Source organism: Dreissena polymorpha, chromosome 13 (assembly GCF_020536995.1).
Source record: "Dreissena polymorpha isolate Duluth1 chromosome 13, UMN_Dpol_1.0, whole genome shotgun sequence".
NCBI classification, from domain to species: Eukaryota; Metazoa; Mollusca; class Bivalvia; order Myida; family Dreissenidae; genus Dreissena; species Dreissena polymorpha.
The window spans coordinates 50547990-50567899 of NC_068367.1; the positions used below are offsets into that span (position 1 = coordinate 50547990).

At 35.9% G+C, this 19910-nt stretch overlaps 1 protein-coding gene across 3 annotated transcripts in view; it reads right to left on the minus strand.

Annotated features, from left to right (window-relative positions):
* LOC127855323 (fibroblast growth factor receptor 3-like) overlaps positions 1–19910 on the minus strand; it is an 81507-nt gene that overhangs the window by 46032 nt on the left and 15565 nt on the right. The window contains exon 1 of one of the 3 annotated variants that reach the window (XM_052390800.1): positions 6696–6711. The exons of the other annotated variants lie outside the window; for them this stretch is intronic. The gene's annotated coding sequence lies outside the window, so the exon portion shown is untranslated. Of the gene's footprint in view, positions 1–6695; positions 6712–19910 lie in introns of those variants that run through there. 3 annotated transcript variants of the gene reach the window in all.

Genomic DNA, 19910 nt, shown 5'->3' on the forward strand with positions numbered 1-19910 from the left:
GGATTCCCAGATTTTTTGTGTTCGTCTGGAGAGAGAGAGAAAGATCGTTGTATGTTCATGGTGCAAATTGGATAATTGTCGAATGCCCAAAGGAAAAATAAACATTTCTTTGAGAGAAAATATTATATTTTGGTGAAAAATGATATTTTTGGTGGGGAAATTGTATTTTGAGGGGAAAAATTCTGGTAGGGGAAGACGCCGAATATCAGCGTCACTTTCTTAGTAAAAAAAAAAACTGATAAAACTGAGATATAATATTTATTCGACAATTTAAAAAAAAAAAAAAAATGTGTTTGTTTACACAATGCCCCCTACTGCGCTTTGAAGCCACACATCAGCTACTTTAGAGTAAACAAGAGATGTGTTTGTCAGAAACACAATGCCCCCTATTGCGCCGCTTTGAAGCTATATAAGACTTTGAAGAATGACCTTGACCTTTCACCACTCAAAATGTGCAGCTCCATGAGATACACATGCATGCCAAATAACAAGTTAGAGCTCAATACTGCAAAAGTTATGACCAAGGTTAAAGTTTTTGGACACACACATACAATGAATGAATGACGTGACTGACAAACAGACAGGCCAAAAACAATATAGTCCCGATCATTCGATCCGGGGGCATAAAAATGCTAAAAGTCCAATGCCCATAACTTCAAGAACAAGAGATGTGTTGGTCAGAAACACAATGCCCCCTATTGCACCGCTTTGAAATATTTAAAGAAAAATTACCTTTGACCTTGAAGGATGACCTTGACTCAAACTTCATTGGTAAGTAATGTATGTAGACTCACATACCTAAATTCAGCTAAATATGTTAAGGCGTTGCGTAAAAAATCTCTGTAGACTGAAAAACGGAATGCCGGACTGCTATATATTTTGATTTTTTTCAATTTTTTTTTCCTTTCTGCTTCTGGTAGAACAGCCCCAAAATGGTTTTTGTTTGGTGTGGATTTTTTTGAGTTTGTGAAAATTTTAGTTTGTGGTGTAAAAGTTAAATAGGTGAATGAGTATTTAAAGTATTTCAGACCCAATGTAGAAAGAGCGTACATGTATGTTACAGGCATCTGAATGTATGATTAGCAGTGCAGGTCACAAGGAACAAAATTGCAAGAATCCAAGAGTCCTATAAATGTAGTCTTTAGATAAGTGATGGTGACATCAGACAACATATGCTGTGTTCTAGGAAAAAAGGGCATTATCCACTTGCCTCAAATATCATCCCAGATTATCTTAACAAAATCAAGTCTGGATGGAAAGCATTCCAAACAGGCTACTCTGGGATGACACTTAATGCACATGCATTAAATGCAGCAACTTATGGCAGAGACTCCTCCTTTGTCTAGCAATTCTCCACATCTAATTGCTTTTAATCTGTCAATTTCTGGATACTGCTTTAAAACAAACATCACTGCACAAGAAAAAGTCATTGGAAAAAAAGCTAATTAAACTTCAAGTATACAATATCATTAAAACACATTCAGAACAAGAAATGAGCAGTTTTGTTTGAAACAAGTATCGTTGGAAACGATGGATGCTCCCCGATGATGCGCTTTGTCAATCTATGTGTTAATAACCACCTAAAAAAGGTACCTACATGCCAAATATGAAAGAGATCGGTAAAGTAGTAAAGGCCCTATGAGAAACTGTAACAAAAGAGTGACGGAAAATCTATTATTAGCCTCGGTGACCTTGACCTTGAACCCAGTGACCTCAAACCTCATCAAAAGGTAGAGGTCCATGCAAGGTACCTACATGCCAAATATGAAAAAGATAGGTAAAGTATTGAAGGCGCTCATAGAAACGGTAGCAAAAGTGTGACGGAAAGAAGTAAGGAAGGAAGGAAAGAAGGAAGGAAGGAAGGAAAGACAAACTGGAAACTATTTTATTTCAGGGAGCATAAAAATCAACAACAAGGGCTGTTTGTAAAACATGCATGCCCCCCATATGGGCTCTCCGTTGTAGTGAGAGCCATTGTGTGAATATGTTTTTTGTCACTGTGACCTTGACCTTTGACCTAGTGACCTGAAAATCAATAGGGGTCATCTGCCAGTCATGATCGATGTACCTATGAAGTTTCATGATCCTAGCCATAAGCATTCTTGAGTCATCATCCGGACACTATTTTACTATTTCGGGTCACCGTGACCTTGACCTTCGACCTAGTGACCTGAAAATCAATAGAGGTCATCTGCGAGTAATGATCATTCTACCTATCAAGTTTCATGATCCTAGGAATAAGCGTTCTTCAGTTATCATCCGGAAACCATTTTACTATTTCGGGTCATCGTAACCATGATTCTGACCTAGTGACCTGAAAATCAATAGGGGACATCTGTGAGTCATGATCAATCTACCTATCAAGTTTCATGATCCTAGGCCTAAGCGCTCTTGAGTTATCATCCGTAAACCATTTTACTATTTCGGGTCACTGTGACCTTGACCTTTGACCTAGTGACCTCAAAATCAATAGGGGTCATCTGCGAGTCCTGATCAATCTACCTATCAAGTTTCATGATCCTAGGCCTACGCGTTCTTGAGTTATCATCCGGAAACCATTTTACTATTTCGGGTCACTGTGACCTTGACCTTTGACCTAGTGAACTGAAAATCAATAGGGGTCATCTGCGAGTCATGATCAATCTACCTATCAAGTTTCATGATCCTAGGCCTAAGCGTTCTTGAGTTATCATCCGGAAACCATTTTACTATTTCGGGTCACCGTGACCTTGACCTTTGACCTAGTGACCTCAAAATCAATAGGGGTCATCTGCGAGTCATGATCAATGTACCTATGAAGTTTCATGATCCTAGGCCCAAGTGTTCTTGAGTTATCGTCTGACAACCACCTGGTGGACGGACCGACGGACCGACCGACATGAGCAAAGCAATATACCCCCTCTTCTTCAAAGGGGGGCATAAAAATATGTCCCTTCCATGTTTGATGTATTATTCCATACTCACTGTATATAGTATTTCAAATGTGGCTAGGTGGCCAGTCTAAATATAATCAGGCCATTTCACCTGAACCAATATCTTGAAAGACCTCATATGTGTAGAAGGCTTGGCATATCGGTTCAAGCCAAAGGCTTATCAGAGGTGGATGCTCTAATTTGTTTACACCTTGTCAAAGTAATAGCTAAATAAGTTTAAGCACTGAAGTTTGTTCATTTCATTACATGTGTAACATTTTACACACATACACTTAATAGCATATTCAGCATAACAGACATACATGTAATATTGTTTTAAGATACACAGATATCATTGTAAAGTTTTTCTTTTATGTTATAAACTCTAATTGACTAAAACAATCTTCACTTGTCTACCTTAATATTGGTATCAAAACCGAAATTCACTTTCACATCTTACTCTGTGTTTTGTTCTCATCAAATTTGGGACCGAATTACCAATCCCAAAAAGGTGATCTTTTTCAAAAAATCTGCCAAAATTTGCAATTGAATGTTTCTTCAAAACAACAAAAAAGTTCTAAACAAATCTATATATTTATTTCATTTCCAAATCCAGCTGTATAGTTGAAACTAAGTAAATATAATATTGAAAACATTAATATATCAACAATTTTAAAGTATTTGTTAGAAAAAAACAACAGCAACACCAATTTCCCAAAATGTTGTCAAAATGAAAAGATCTTTCCAGATTGAAAGGTTACCGGCTCCATTCCCAAAATGGTGAAAAGACTGAAAAGACTGTTATTTTTTATGTAAATGTTGCACGAGAGAGTGATACACAAACAACAAGGCAAGATGCAGCTGAAATCCCTGAACAGGATTCTGATAAGCTTAAGCTGATACCATCATCATTCTAAGAAAACAAATAAATGATAAGTATCAACCAACACCCATCAGTAGAGCCATCCGCTGGCCCTGATAACAGCCTGCAATAACAAGATGTAATAAAGATGTGCTTTTGGATTGAGCAGATAGGCTTCCCAGTCTAACAACCCAGCCAGGGCTTATCAGTAGTCAATCACAGTCCACAGAAACACTTCATTTATAATCCTCTCTGTGGGAAAAAGAGGGCTTAATGCTTTTCATATTATTTTTTGTTTAAAGTTAGTCTTTTCTTAGCAGAAATCCAGTTTAAGCAGAAAGTGTCATCCCTGATTAGTAGTCTCAGCACAAGCTATTCAGGGATGACACTTGCCCCCTAAACTGGATTTTCGTTAAGAGGTGACTTCCCAATAATTTTTTTTATTAAAAGCAGATAAAATGTTCTTCCTTAATCTGGAACGACACTTGGCGTACATGTATTAAGCCCCAGGCTAGTTTCCCCGAGAGCAGCTCATATTTATTATTTAGTTTGGGGATGACGACTGTGCATTTTGAGAGTTGTTAAGTCTTTTGAGTTTTGATTGATATAATTGAGTTTGAACACCATGATCAGTCTGCAAACTAATAAATTTCACTGTCTTCAATAGAGGCTGAGCAGACATTTGACAAAATTAATAATCTATATTAAATGACAATTAAATGCCTCCAAGAGTATTGATCTATATAAGATTGATGGAGATATTGGAAAAGGAATACAGAAAAAACAAATGGTCGATAAACTTAAAATCAGCAGAGAGCCGTTCAAACAAATAAAGCAAAACAAGTTCTGAGCATTTTGTTGGTTTAAAGGGACTTGTTTACAGGTTGGGGCATTTTTTAAGTGTGTCAGTAAATGCCATAAATGGCTAGATTTTAAAAAGCAAACAAAAGAAAACAGTTTGTCCCCAGCTGTGTTCAGACCAGTGACCTTTGGTTTAATATTGCCTAAACCACTTTGCCAAGCGGACTTTCATATAAGTTCAGATATTTAAAACTTGATATACATATGCCAAGTGTTACAACAAAATTCAACGAAAACATCTGATTTACTCTAAATTATAAAATAGTTTAGCCTTTGCAGTCTTTGTACTTTCAAACTACTACAATTCATAAACAAAGCTGTATTTTTCAGTATTTATATTACAGTACAGCCAAAGCGGAACAAACGTATTTCGCGATCCGCGGCGGCAAGGCGAAACGAGTCAATGCTGCGTCAGTCGTTGAAGACGCGTCAGTATGCGGCGGCAAGTCCCATTTCGCCGCGAAACTTCGCATCTGTCCGCCTAGGCATGCCGCGATACGCGACATGATGCCGAGTCGATGCGCATCATGAAATAAAAAATCTTTTTAAAATTATAAATTACATGTAGTTAACAAATTTTGAAAGAACAATTATAATAATAATTAAAATCATAATAAATTTATTGTGCGCAGATTGTATTAGCATATACATGTAGCTAATGTGTCTGGCCAATTAAGTTTGTTTCCCGCCCGTAGTGTATGTATTTCACACATAAACAAGGTCACATAATTATGTTTTCGCACATACAAGCGGTCAAGGCTCCAGCATATGGTGGATTTATAAATTAATAGCATGTTGATTCTGCTATTATATTTTAGCTGAGAAAATAAGCAGTTTGAAGCCACACCAATAATCAAGACGGTGACGACGTATTTGTTGTTTTGTTAATTATCAGCTATTGTTTGAATATGCGTATATAAACACGTTTTATTTTGTTCATATTATACAGTTAATATTGCTACTAATTACCCGATAATCCCGTATATTCCAGTTTTAAAGCAAATGCTGGAAAATATTTACGATACACAAACATTCTCGATATTTCCTTAAGTATCAAATACATTTTTGGAATTTGTTCCTATTTATAGAGATGATGAAATAACGTCTAATCGGGCGTTTTTTTCCCCACTGAACACGCGATTTACGCCTGACGTGATGTTCATGTATTTATACAACACAAAATACAACCAAACTTTCCAAACAACGTTTTACATGTCTGCATAATTTTCGCGCGCTTTTTATGAAACAAAGGATATTTTTGCACTGTTTATTTGACGCTAGAATTTGCCAAAGGACGCGTTAGCATTAAAATTCGGAAGTGTGTTTCGGATTACAAATTTAATAATGATAATCGAACGAAACATAAACAGTTGCGCGTAATTAATTCTACGCTACACATACATGTATGTACATGTAGGTGGATATCTTTTCACTCGATCCGCCGCGTACGTATGCGGCGGATTTACTCCGTGGAAGTACGCGAGGTTAATACAGACTCGGCGTCGTTGCGCGGATCGATGCCGCGTGAACACACGATTCGGCCGCCGCGGACTAATAATCTGGCCGTGGCATAGCCACGGATTATGTTTGTGCCGCTTTGGCTGTACTGTAGGTCATAACAGGTATTTTGCTTGCTTATTTATTGTGTCCTTTTATGTTTTGAATGTGTGACAAAAAATTTGAAAATTATGATTTTCAACATTTCAACAACCACTTTAATCCTTGAAGTGACACGTACATTTGTATCACTGAAACTCAATTCACAGACTTAATTATCTGGGACAACATTTTACCCACATAGATTAATTGTCTGGTTTTTCCAGAGACAGGTTTAACACCCATAATTCTTTACAGCCTTGTTCCAAACAAAAAAGTTTGTTTCTTTGACTTAAATGCTATCATTAATGATATCATTGCTGATACTACTGCAAGGTTTAAACAAAGTGTACATACTGATGACATGGTCAAATAATTAAAAACAAGAAATATGTTTATTTTTGTACTTAGTACTAACAAAGTAGGAATCAAGAACAGTTTTCACGCAGATAAAAAACACTCACCTCCCAAACTGTTCCTTTAATAACCAGAAACATGAAAAATAAAACATACATGTAAGCTTATTGCAAATCTGTTAATTCCTCAATTTCAGTTTGTTTCAAAGTCATTACTTATATATTTGCAATAAAGCATTAGATATTAAAGAATGATAAAATACTTCCTCCAATATTACTTTTTCTCAAATTCAAACTTGCTTACTTAATTATTAATATTGTATAAATCATCTGGTACATTTTGTACCCTCCCATTGAATAAAATACTGAGGCAAACTAGCAGAAAGCATAACACCAAGCCGACTTTTCCAATCCTTAACTTTATGTCACGCGAATCGTGTGGCAAATTACTGTTTTGGGTTTCACTTTGAATTAAATGCCGCTTCTGTAACTGCCATATGACCGGTAATCAAACAATGGATACATTCACAGTTTACTTCAATTTTGATTGCTATTTAATTACTCATAAATATTAGGTTACAAAAGTTTTGGGTCAAAGATGAATGGAAAAATAAAGAGAGCAGTATAATAAAGTGTATCAGATTTATTGACAAACATGACATGTTTGAAAACGTTGCATCACGAGAATTGTTGTCATAAATTTTCAGGGAATTCATTATATTTTAACAACTTGGATTCAAATGACAACATGCTTAAACATTTCAGAGATCAGACAAGATTTTAAGTGGTCAAAATACTGAATCTCAAGAGTTATTTTGTTGGTGCATACTAGTTCAATTTTCAGCAAAATGTTTACAGTTTCATTTTAGTCAAATACTATGCCATTTAACAGAAAATATTATATAACATATACTCTAGATTAAGCTTTTGGATAATAATTACATGAAAATGATGCAGGAGTCAACAGGTAGAAAATTGCAGAATGCTTGAATCAAAAAGCAGTGTTCTGCGTATTAAGTAAATATTCACCTATAATGACAAAGGAATGTTATGAAAAACTCAATGTTGAAAAACCCTGAAATCTAAACAAACACTCCTTAAACTAGCTCCTTTATAAACATTCCCTATGAACCTTGGGTGGTTTGCATGCTGAAGTCTAAACATTACCACCACATCTCTCCACATACAGATACCCCAGGATCATAAAGGTCACATGGTTTGATGGAAGCAAGATGGGGCTTTACTGAGCATCGCTCTGAGAAAACTGAGCTTTATACATATGCATTAACTCTTTCAGTGCTGGAACCGAATTTTGAAGGCCTGTGCGAACGGTTTGGATCCAGATGAGACGCCACAGAACGTGGCGTCTCATCAGGATCCAAACTGTTTGCTCTTTTAATAGTATTCTTCGAAAAAAAAAATCGAAGAAAAATGCTACACTGTAACTCCAATATAACGCGGATGACGGGGTCCAAGCCACGCAACAGCGTTATAAACGGACAGCTTTATAAGTTTTGAGCTTATTTATTTATATTGTCATGCTGTGTTGTCATCCGCAAATGCATGCATATAAATCGAATCGAATGATAACAGTATATATACCGCTTTTCTAATGCGCACATTTGTCTGATAATCCAATATAATTACAACATCACTTACGAAAAAATAATGTTAAACATTTATTACAAGAAATATGTTAACGAATTTCGTTATCAAATTCATATGCCTACACCATTTTTCAGAAAAATAGTATAGTGCATTATGGGACACAGCTTTCATTGGACGAGCGAATTTAAATTTAGATTGAATGCTATACGATACATGTACAAAGTAATGTTTTATTGCGTCATACGCAGCATGTAAAAACGTGCTTTCCGTGGACTTTCTGATAACGGGCAAAAATTTAAGTGAATCTCTGTTAACAATTACACTGCGTTAGCATGTAAATAAATCTTCAGGATTTTTTAATTTACTTTTCGTATACGTACTGAAACATTAAACTTACACAAATCTTTTTATGTATCAAGCTTGTATAGCATATAATAAACGATAACACACTTACACAGCCATAGTTTATACAATGAAATACAATACACGATAAATATAAAACATAAACAGGTAATCGTTTTAAATAACTTTAATTTGATAATTATTACGCTTGCACTTACCTTATTGAAATTAGCGCACCGAACCGCTCTGATAGGGAATACATGTAATAAACACGGACTCGCGAGTTTTCACACCTTTATTGACATTACACAACAGATAAACACCAATTAGTTGTCGAGTGTCGTTTAACCTCTAATCGATTAAAATCAGTTAAACGAACGGATAAAGCAATCAAGCTGTGATCGCCGGCTTCTTTGAATTTTCTGAATATACAAGTAGTTGCATAACATGGATTTGAATCAGAAATGGAAGGTTGGAGAAAAAACGGGATCCAAGCACCCCCCACTTTATATTGGACACAGCTTTATAACGGACCGCACTATATTGGAGTTACAGTGTAATTTTAGAAATTCAGCAGACAACATTTTAGCAGACGACAAATTTCCCAGCATGCAAAGGGTTAAGTGTCATCCTAGATTACATGACGTAGCCTGTGCAGTCATTAGTCAGCACAGGCCAATCAAGGACAACACATTCCGTTTTTATGGAATTTTTCATTTAAAGGAAGGCTCTTCTCAACAAAAATCCAGTCTAGGTGGAAAGTGTCATCCCTCATTAGCCTGTGTGGACTGCACTGGCTAATCTCCAGCTACACTTTACCCTCATAAGTCCAGTTTTCACAAGAATTGGCTTACTTATGCGGTGCTATACAAGTACAATGTTGAAATTACCAGTGCATTTTATATAGGCCGCATTGACAAAAATGGGGCTTATGCCATACTTGTATGTCAACCAGATTAGCTCCAGACAAGCCTGCGCATCCTGGTCAGGAGCTAGCTACCCTGCCCTTATGTAGTCACACAAGGTTTTATGGCCTTAATAGCGGAAAGGGTACGTCCTAACTTGACTGCACAGATGCGCAGGCTGGTATGGAGCTAGGCTGGCATAATGTGGCATATGACTAATTGGTGCATGACATGGCTCATTTTGTACTCATACTTGCTCAATCAAGCAACAGGACTTCAAACATGGCTCCCACAGCACTTTCTTTATATTAAATTTTGCATTTGAAACAAATTTATTTACTTTCTTTTTTTCCTCTTAAAAAAAAAGTTCTTACCAGAACATAATGCCTTTTAAATTTTTGTACGTCTGCTACAGAGTTTTAAAAAGGAATGTCCATTGTTTGATTGCTATTGTATTGTGAGCAGACTATTACGGCAAGCAGTTCGATGCATAATCCCAAGAAACTAGGTTTCTCATGACAACCTAGGTTCTCAGAATGAGAACCTAGGTTCTCGCTTGAAGATTGCACATGGCATCAAGAACCCAAGTTTTCAAATGAGAACCTAGGTTTTCATGAGGACCTAGGTTCTCATTTGAAAACCTAGGTTCTTATGAGAACCTAGGTTCTCAGAATGAGAACCTAGGTTCTCATGAAAAACCTAGTTTCTTGGGAGTACAGTACACTCCACGCGTTTTCCCCAATTTCCCTCCATACTCCGCGGGGATTGACCTGGAGGGAGATTAAGATAATCCCGCGAGACGCGGTGTTTGCATGATTTTGGACGCGACGGTTAACGATCAGCAAAAATGATAAGCTGACGCGGCGGCCCTCAGCGTTGGCAACGCGGGGGAAACTCCGCGTTTTACGAGATAACGATCAATTTATGTTTGTTTGACTTCCTGATTTTCAAATAAAATTACATTTATTACAAGTACATACATGTATATGTAGTATAATATTTACAATTAAAAAAAAACAACCATGATAGATCAATCCCGACGTGGTTGTAGAAGTAGTTGTTGTTGTATAGAAAACTCGTTGATTTACGACAAACAAAACGTCGTCTTTTAACTTATACTTACCAATTAATATAAACACAGTTTGCAACATTGTTTTTATTTTGATAATTTAATCCAAAGTTTTCATGTTAGCAGGTGATTTTCTATACTGAACATGTAAACAAATGACCAAGGACCCTAAAAATCTCGCAAATCTGTGTGAATTGACAGTTTGACGTAATCAAAGAAAAGCTGCTTCCTGTCTAAAGGCATAACTTACTCAAGTAAACACGTTCAACGAATGCATAAGGAATGGTTTTACTTGTCGGAACAAAGTCAATTCTCTGCTCGCTAATGCATTTATTTTCTCTTTGTAGGTAGGTTATTCCATTGATTGCTAAAAGAAGGTGGTAACTATTGAGTTGATAGTTGCATTTAATATTCACAGTTGTATTCTTGTTGCGTCGACATTCAAAATAATGTTTACTAGTAATTATGGACCAAATCGGCAGAGTGACATTCACACATGTTAATCCCTTTTGTCAAAACACCGCAGACAGCAGTCTACACAATAGGTCAGTAGACAAGCTTTGCGTGTTTTCATAACGCCAAACACTTAAAATCAAGTTCCACCCAGATGTCTTCTTTAATCAGTTAACAGTACAATTACTGTTAAAATAATTACTCTACTTAAATACCGTAACGCTAAAGATTCGGCGTGTTCGATTTGAAATTATTTTGGAGGAAATATCAACTTATTTGCGATATAATTTTGTTAAAAAATACCAAAGAAACTTTAACCGAAATCAACAAAATTCAATGTTCTCTGCACTACAAAGTTTGTATCAAAAAATCATTACACGCACGCTTTGCAGGAGTATACGATGTACCTTGACCTTGTACATTGCATCATAATTTTCGCGCGCTTTTGTCGGGAAATATACATGATAACTGTATATTGGAAGCATTTGTAAACGTCGTGTTAACATTAAAAATCATAGTGTGTTTCGGATTACTAATTATTATTCTCATTTTGGAAATTTTACGGAACATTTATTCTTGTGTTATATGCGTTATGATTTAAATATTAATTTGTCAAATGTCTTATATTCATTCATATTGTAGACGTACCTGTGAACTAAAAAACATAATTTTTATACGTATTAATTTTCTATACAATTATCTTTTTTATACATGTACTACAGTATTTAAACAATTTATTATAACAATGTTTTTATTTTTTGGTATGCCCAGTAGCACATTGCTAACGCGGCGTTGCGCGGCGGTCACTGATAAGAACGGAAATTGTCTGCATTTACCGACTAGGCTCAAGTAATACACGCCGCAGGAATTAGCAAACGCGGCGTAACGCCAACTGTTTTATCGAGTTCACCTCGCTCTCTCAACGCCGCGTGAACACTCGCTAGCAGAAAAAACCCCGTGGAGGGAGCGCGTTTTTTTGGGAAAACGCGATGAGTGTACTGTATGTGTCGAACTGCTTGCCATATCCGTGGTTTTCATTTGGGAACCATAGGTTTTCTGAGAAAACCTAGATTCTCTGAGAACCTAGGTTTTCAGAGAACCTAGGTTCTCATGAGAACCTAGGTTCTCAGAGATTTTTAGAATTACGCGTCGGGCGGCGTAAACTTGCTCGTTTGGAATACGGGACACATATTATTCAGGGCACAGGATCAATGGGGTTCACATACGATTACACACAGGCTGGACAGAATGAAAACACGTCGTTAAGAACTTTATTTTTGCAGATATCTCAAGTTATTGAAATATGTTTGCAAAATCTTTAGTGCATAAGTTTTTCTTGCAATGTTGCCGATATCTTATGATTGAATAATACATTATTACACATTAACAATAGAGGTAAAACTTGTATTTATACCATAATGATTGCTTACTATATCACAGACATATTTAAAATAGAAAACTGTACCGTACAGTCGTTTAAGGCCCGAGCAAGGGAACTGAATATCTGAAACTCATTTAATGCTGTAACAATGTATAATGTAACGATTGATCTGAATTTGTTTCAAAATAATATTTACAATTAAAGATGTATTTCATAAACAGTTTAATTTTTATTAACGTGTTAAGACCAATGTCAACCGATTACCTTACTAATTTCATTCTTGGGGAGTAACATTCACGGTTTCACGCCTATTTCATATCATTTTACACATATGCCGCCAGCGTGTACTAAGCAATGGGAGACAACTGTAGGTTAATTATGGCAAGCGGTTCAACGCATAATCCCATGAAACCAGGTTTCTCATGAGAACCTTGGTTTTTTATGAGAACCTAGGTTCTCATGAAAAACTAGGTTTATAAAATGCCAAAAAACCAGGTTTTTCATGAGAACCTAGGTTTTTATGAGAACCTAGGTTCTCATTTGAAAACCTAAGTTTATGCTTGAGAACCTAGGTTCTCATGAGAAACTAGGTTCTCATAGACACATAAAACTTAGGTTCTCATTCTGAGGTTCTCATCAAGTTCTCGTTTGGTATCCTAGGTTTTCACAAGAACCTAGGTTTTCATTTGAAAATCTAGGTTCTCATCTCATGAGAACCTGGTTCTCATTTGAAAACCTAGGTTCTCATGAGAAACCTAGGTTCTCATTCTGAGAACCTCGGTAGAGAACCTAGGTTCTCATGAGAAACCTAGTTTCTTGGGATTATGCATCGAACCGCTTGCCATAGACTATCACCTGTTGTTGATGATTTACCCACATTGATTGTGATTCTGATCACACTATGCTAATGTTTATAGAGAATACTAGGTCGGTGCCGAATAAAGCAAAGTTTATTTAGCGAGGCTTAGAACATCTGAACCACGAGCCTTGGCGAGTGGTTCAGATTTTCGTGCAGAGCAAGATAAACTTTGCTTTATTCGGAACCGACCTAGTATTCGATTTATCCCATCAATTTTCTTAGTCGTAAATTTTTTTTTTTTAAATAGAATAGGAAAATCAAACTAGACAATAAATCCCAAAGATATTTTAAGCAAACATTGTTTCATTATTTTAATCGTGTCGAGCCTAATACATTACAAAAAGATCAGTAATCAACCTGTTTTTCTGTTAATCATACCTCTACATCCCCGATTTTAAAAAAATAATGAAAAAAAAAGACACGAAACAACTGCATCTAAAGCGTGGAACAACATGCATTGTGTCGTATGACGTGTTAATAATGACGTCACGAGTACGCGCACTTAATATTTGTAAATAATGTTTATTTGCTTTTTGAGTTGCATTATGTGTTAAAACTATATTACATCTTGGTATCAAATTGTTTGTTTTGCTGAATCTGATTCGATTTTACTAAAAATGATTACTTTATAGTTGATTCCGAGTAATATGAACATTCTTCGCCGCGCGTGACAGCTATATTTCAGCACTGCTGAAATAGAGGAAAATTTATTCTACAGTGGTTTATTTCGACAATGCACGTCTGATGATGGGATAAAAAACTGTACTTGTTTGCCAACTGTGAGCAATAATTTCGAGATTGCAATCAGTCATGAGATATTCGTGTTCAGTTCATTGGTTTTATGATCAAAACTGGAGGACATCCTATAATCAAATATATTTAATGGCCCTTGCTCTGAGAAAACAAGACTTTATTAATCGGCATAGTGTTGTATCAAATATATAGTGTAGTAGCAAATTAGCCTGTGCAGTCTGCACAGAATTAATTAGGCCAGGGGTAGATGACCTGACCAAACTGCAGAGGCTGCAGGTGTGGAGCTAACCTGGGAGCATGTGGCCTATGACTTAAAACTTGATTCTTGCTAAGGACAGACTATGTTTGAATCTTACAGCAATTTTTTTGTCCCTAATCAGCCTGAGCGGCTCATTTACAATATTGAATTAACCCTTTGTATGCTGGGAAATTTGTCGTCTGCTTAAATGTAGTCTGCTGAATTTCTAAAGTGAGCATTTTCTTCGATTTTTTCAAAGAATACTATCAGAAAAGCAAACAGTTTGGATCCTGATGAGACGCCACGTTCTGTGGCGTCTCATCTGGATCCAAACTGTTTGCAAAGACCTTTAAAATTTGGTTCCCGCACTGAAAGGGTTAACCAATGGGCTCTATCTGAGACTTGGACTGTGGTTGTTAGAGAATACAAAATAGTCAATTTGCATTTCCTCATTAACTGAGACAAGGTGACGAACTGGATTGATTAGTGTGTGTGTATATGCATAATGTGTCAAGGTAGGGTACAGGTCAACATTGGTTTTGGTCTGAATGGTTTATTTATGGAACTGCATCTGCTTTTCTCTTTCAATTGCTTAAGTAATTTCCTTTACTTAATGTACTTACAAAGTCAACATACATTACTTTTTGATAGCACATAATGTTCATGAGATGTTTCAAACAACTGCATTTTTCACAGATTTGCTTTCAGAATTCATCTCCACCTGCCACTTAATTGCAATATCTTTTCTTAAATATCTCTTTCCAATTTAGGATTAATTGAACAAAACAAAGTACAATCACACATTCATTTTCACCCTAAGTTTTTTGGTTGCAGTTTTTGTTGGTGCACTTTCTATCCATACTTAAGGAGCTATGCCTCTAAAACATTAATTTTAGGGTTATAGATTGTAATTTGTACTATTTGTACACATAAATTTCACAGGTTTAACAACACAGCAGCACATGTCAATCAACAAACAGTTTATCTTTCTGTGTGTACTACAATCCAGAAAATAGCACCAAAAAAAATTAACATTACCTGGAAATGATTCATAACGACAAACCCAGCTTTCAAGCAGGTGCAAGCTATATACTACAGTACAACAGATTTTATCCACATGTATTTTCTAATGAGTCGCGCCCTGAGAAAAGAGTGTTTAATGCATATGTGTAGTGTTGTTCCTGATAAGTCTGTGCGGAATGAAAAGAGGTAAGTATGCAGTAATAGTCAGTCAGGTTGATACCTATGCTTTGGGAAATCGATCGAGTCAGGATTATGCGTGAGTGAAAGTGTTAAAAGAATTAAATAAATGTTGTTAGCCATGACTTTATAGCTTTTTCTTGAAAATTCATAACACACCTAATAATGTCATAAATACATGACTGTAAAAACAAGATGTGTTTGTGAAACAAATTGTCCCGGTATATATTTGACCTTGAAGGATGACCTTGACCTTTTACCACTCAAAATGTGCAGCTCCATGTGATATACATGCATGCCAAATTTCAAGTTGCTATCTTCAATATTGCAAAAGTGTACATTAAATAAGCGATTTTGACCCATATATTTGACCTTGACCTTTCACCACTCAAAATGTGCAGCTCCATGAGATACACATGCATGCCAAATATCAAGTTGCTTTCTTCAATATTGCAAAAGTTATGACGAATGTGAAGTTAGACGCAAACAAACAAAGCAACAAACCAACAGACAGGGCAAAAACAATATGTCCCCCACTATAGTGGTGGGGGTCATAAAAAATTAACGTACAGAGGCGGCTACTCTCTTCCCCTACTGCCCGGGGCGTCTTTAAAACATCCTGTGGAAAACACTGTATAGAGCGCTCACCTGATTTCAACATATGCCTTATGTTGAAGAATTGACCTGCTGACCTTGTTGTTAACCCAGTGATTTTTTTTTGCTTTTATTTGTTACAGCATGTGCCATTTGAAATTGAATTGGGAAAATTAACGCAATAAACTGTGAAATTGGAAAAAATAGCGCAATAAACCATGAAATTGGGAAAAATTAAGCATTATAAATATTATTATAAGTAACAGAATTAATATTGTTTTTAAGTGCATGTTCAGGGGGTTTTCTAGCCATTTTGGGAAAAGGAGTCTCAGGTCAAATTGGGATTATATTTTTTTAATCAATAAAAGTAGCAAATTTGGGAATTATTTATGACAAAAAGGACTAAATTAAAGTTATATATTTTGTAGGATGTTTAAAAAATAAAGTTGAGATCTAGAGTAAAGAAATCATAATTAAGTCATAAGAGACTTCTTTCTTAAAAAATTTTTAAAAATATATATATATTTTAGTGTTTTTCCCAGGAGGGCAAAGGGGCATGGCGCATTACTTTCAAAAAGGGCATTTTAGCGCGCAGTTTAGGCAAAAAAAGGCAAAAACGTTCCCTGAATACCTGAATTACGGGGAAACATGTAATCGCATCAGAAGCAGTTGTGGAAAAAATAACATATAAACAATCACATTTAATGGTAATAGATGTATTTAACTTACTATGATTTATATTAATATATTTACCTTGCAATGTACATTTAAGTTCCATGCTGTTTCAATAAACTGTACAGCACGACAAACATAATAAAGCAATATATGCATATGAATCTGAGTATACACAGATCCACTTACATATAAATGTAACCATGTTTGTCTTACATCCACCGAGTAGATTACAAATAAATAAATAATGTTGTTGCTATCTAAAACATTTTTATGCATTGTTGATTATGACAGACATTTCATTAATTCCTTCTTAAAGTATAATCTCCCATTATTAATTTGATCGTTTACCACGTTATTTGCCATTTTTGCCGAGTCATAATTTACCTCTGTATAGTCCGCCATGTTGATAAAATGTCAAATGATGTAAGCGACAGGTGCGCATAGCAACGTTAAATCGTATACGCGACTCGCATTTTGTTTAATTAGTATACGTCTCAGTAATTATTTCAATAATTAGATCTAATTAATTTAAAGACGAAAACGATAAAGAATAAATTTGTTTGTGATTTTAAATGTAATTATGCGTAAAAATATATGTTTTGATATAACCGAACAATGCATGCAATGCACAATTGCCACGAGAATAACATCGAGTTTTTCATCAAAGGTCTCCGAAGTAATGATTTTATCGTGGAGGAGTACACATTGTCGACCGAAAAGTGCGCTTGGTATAACATAGCCTCCGGCATTATCGATTGATACTAACGCGGGGTTATTCACGCATGACTAATTCACAGCTTTGGAGCAGTCAGTAAGACCTACCTATAAATCGAGCACTGTAATTATTAATTCTGCTCAATTTAATATAGTCGATTAGACGTTGACATCTCTCGAATAAATCAAGCACAGTCCAATCGTCACAGACAATCAAGGACGCTGATTTTGCCGACCAAGTTAGATTATAAGGCAATAAAGATGTTATCAATAAGGGCGCGTGGCAAAATTTGCCGTTGAAAAGAAGGGCGCGTGGCGAAATTTGTCTTTGAAAAGGGCAGAGTGGCGATCCGGGAGGGCGGCGTGGCTTTTCGCCACGCTAAAATGGCCTGGGAAAAACACTAATTTTTTTTTGACAATGGGGGTTTTGGGGGAAATTTTGGTCAGATTTTTGGGAAAAACATGGAATTTTGCAATTGGGAAGCAGCCGATAATCGGTGGTAATTTTGGGCAAAAAAAATCACTGTAACCATACACCACATTAAAACATGAGCTTGATAAACGTTCTGACAATGTTTCATCAATATTTTGTAATTAATATGGACATTTTTGTAGATTGATAAGGTTTGTTCCTAGCATTTGACCTGCATGGTCACCAAGCTTTTCATCCCATGGCTATGATTCAAACATGGCCTTCAATAAGGCATTGTCAAAATCAACATTCTGACAAAGTTCCCTCAAAATTGATTCATAAATGTGATTTACAGAGAGGTTACAAGGTTTTGTAAGATTTGATCAGTCCTGGGGATCTAGTTTTTGACCCCACTTGACCCAGATTAACCCATTTATGCCTAGTGGACACTCCCATCCTTCTAAATTGGATCAATTTATTTCCAAAATTAGGGATGTCTAGTATATTTATTTCTATATTTAGAATATTTCTTACAGAAATTCCTGTAAGCAAACAGCCCAGACCTTGATGAGACGCCGCATCATGCGGCGTCTCATCTGGGTCTACGCTGTTTGCTAGGTCTGTAACGAATACACTAGGTGACGAATACGATACGTATCAAGAAACATGGTGAATATTACGAATAATTATTCGCGAATATGAATTTCAATGGACAAAAGTAATACTGACAACTTCACATGACATGATATAGTATGAACTAATACTATGTGTATTTGTCAATTTTATTAATTGAGTACCATTGCATACTGAAAACATGAAATATAACACTCTGAAATAACAAAACACTGACTAGAACTGCTTAAACTTTGAACACAGTTTTGAAACTTTTGAGAAAACCAAAGTAGTGACAAACAACGTGTATTTGGCAGGCGGGTCAACAATATCAATAGCATTCCCTTTGCTAAGCTCCATGTTTGTTGATAAGTTGCTTAATCATTGTCGTAAAGATAAACAAATAAGAAATTCCATCTGCTAATCCTTTGAGTGTATGTTTGAGCATCAAATCACTCGTATTTACCTAAATAAACATTAAACAACCATCGAAAGATTTTTCAATTCAATGTCGTAAATATTCATCCAGTGCCCGCTATTTTTGTCGATAATCTCACTGTGTAAGTTGAAACATAGTGGGTGGGGTAAACATGATGAATAACGCCGGAATAAGGAGAAGAACATTTTAATATAGGGGTTTATAACGTATGAACCTTTATTTGTAAGGTAAGATGAGATGATTAAACTTTCAAACTCGAAACCACGTTGTTTGTATTCGTCAAATATTCGGTTTGGGAGGTGGCGAATAACGAATACGATTCGTCCACAGCCGTATTCGAGTAATTCGAATGTATCGTTACAGCCCTACTGTTTGCCAAGGCCTTTTATCTAGAGGCTAGGCTTAAATGGGTTAAAAATTGACAAAGATACTCTAAAGATAACATCCTAACCAAGTTACAGCCAGCTGAGTATGAAATGTGGCCTCTACAGCAGTAACAAAGTCAAGGAGACTATGCCTGGTTCACATGGCACAAAAACTGATCACAATAGCTTTCCTTTTCAAAAAATGACCATATCCTAAAATATTACTTTAAATTAAAAATATGTCACCCTAAACAACGCTTTTATGGCATAACAAGTTTGGTTTATAATCTGCCCAATAAGATTTTTTCAGTCAAGCTATGACCATGGTGCCCCCGTGGGCATTGACTGACAAGAAAGGCTTACCCATTTGCTCAGGTGATCAAACATACTTTAACTTAACAAAAAAAGCTCACTTATATGATTTTAAATTATGATTAATTTACATGACGAAATTAGTTTATACCGTCAATTTCCAACTAGGCATGCCCCATACTGCATATTCAACACAGCACAATGTAATAAGTGCATCCAACAGTGCACACCATCTGATGATCTGATTTGCCAGAGGCAGATGTCAACTGAATTGTGCAATTAAGTTGCAGTGATTTTTTCTTTATATTTTACAATGTGTGCCTATTAGATTAGGGAAAATAGCGTGATCAACCATGAAATTGGGAAAAATTAAACATTATTGCTATGATTAT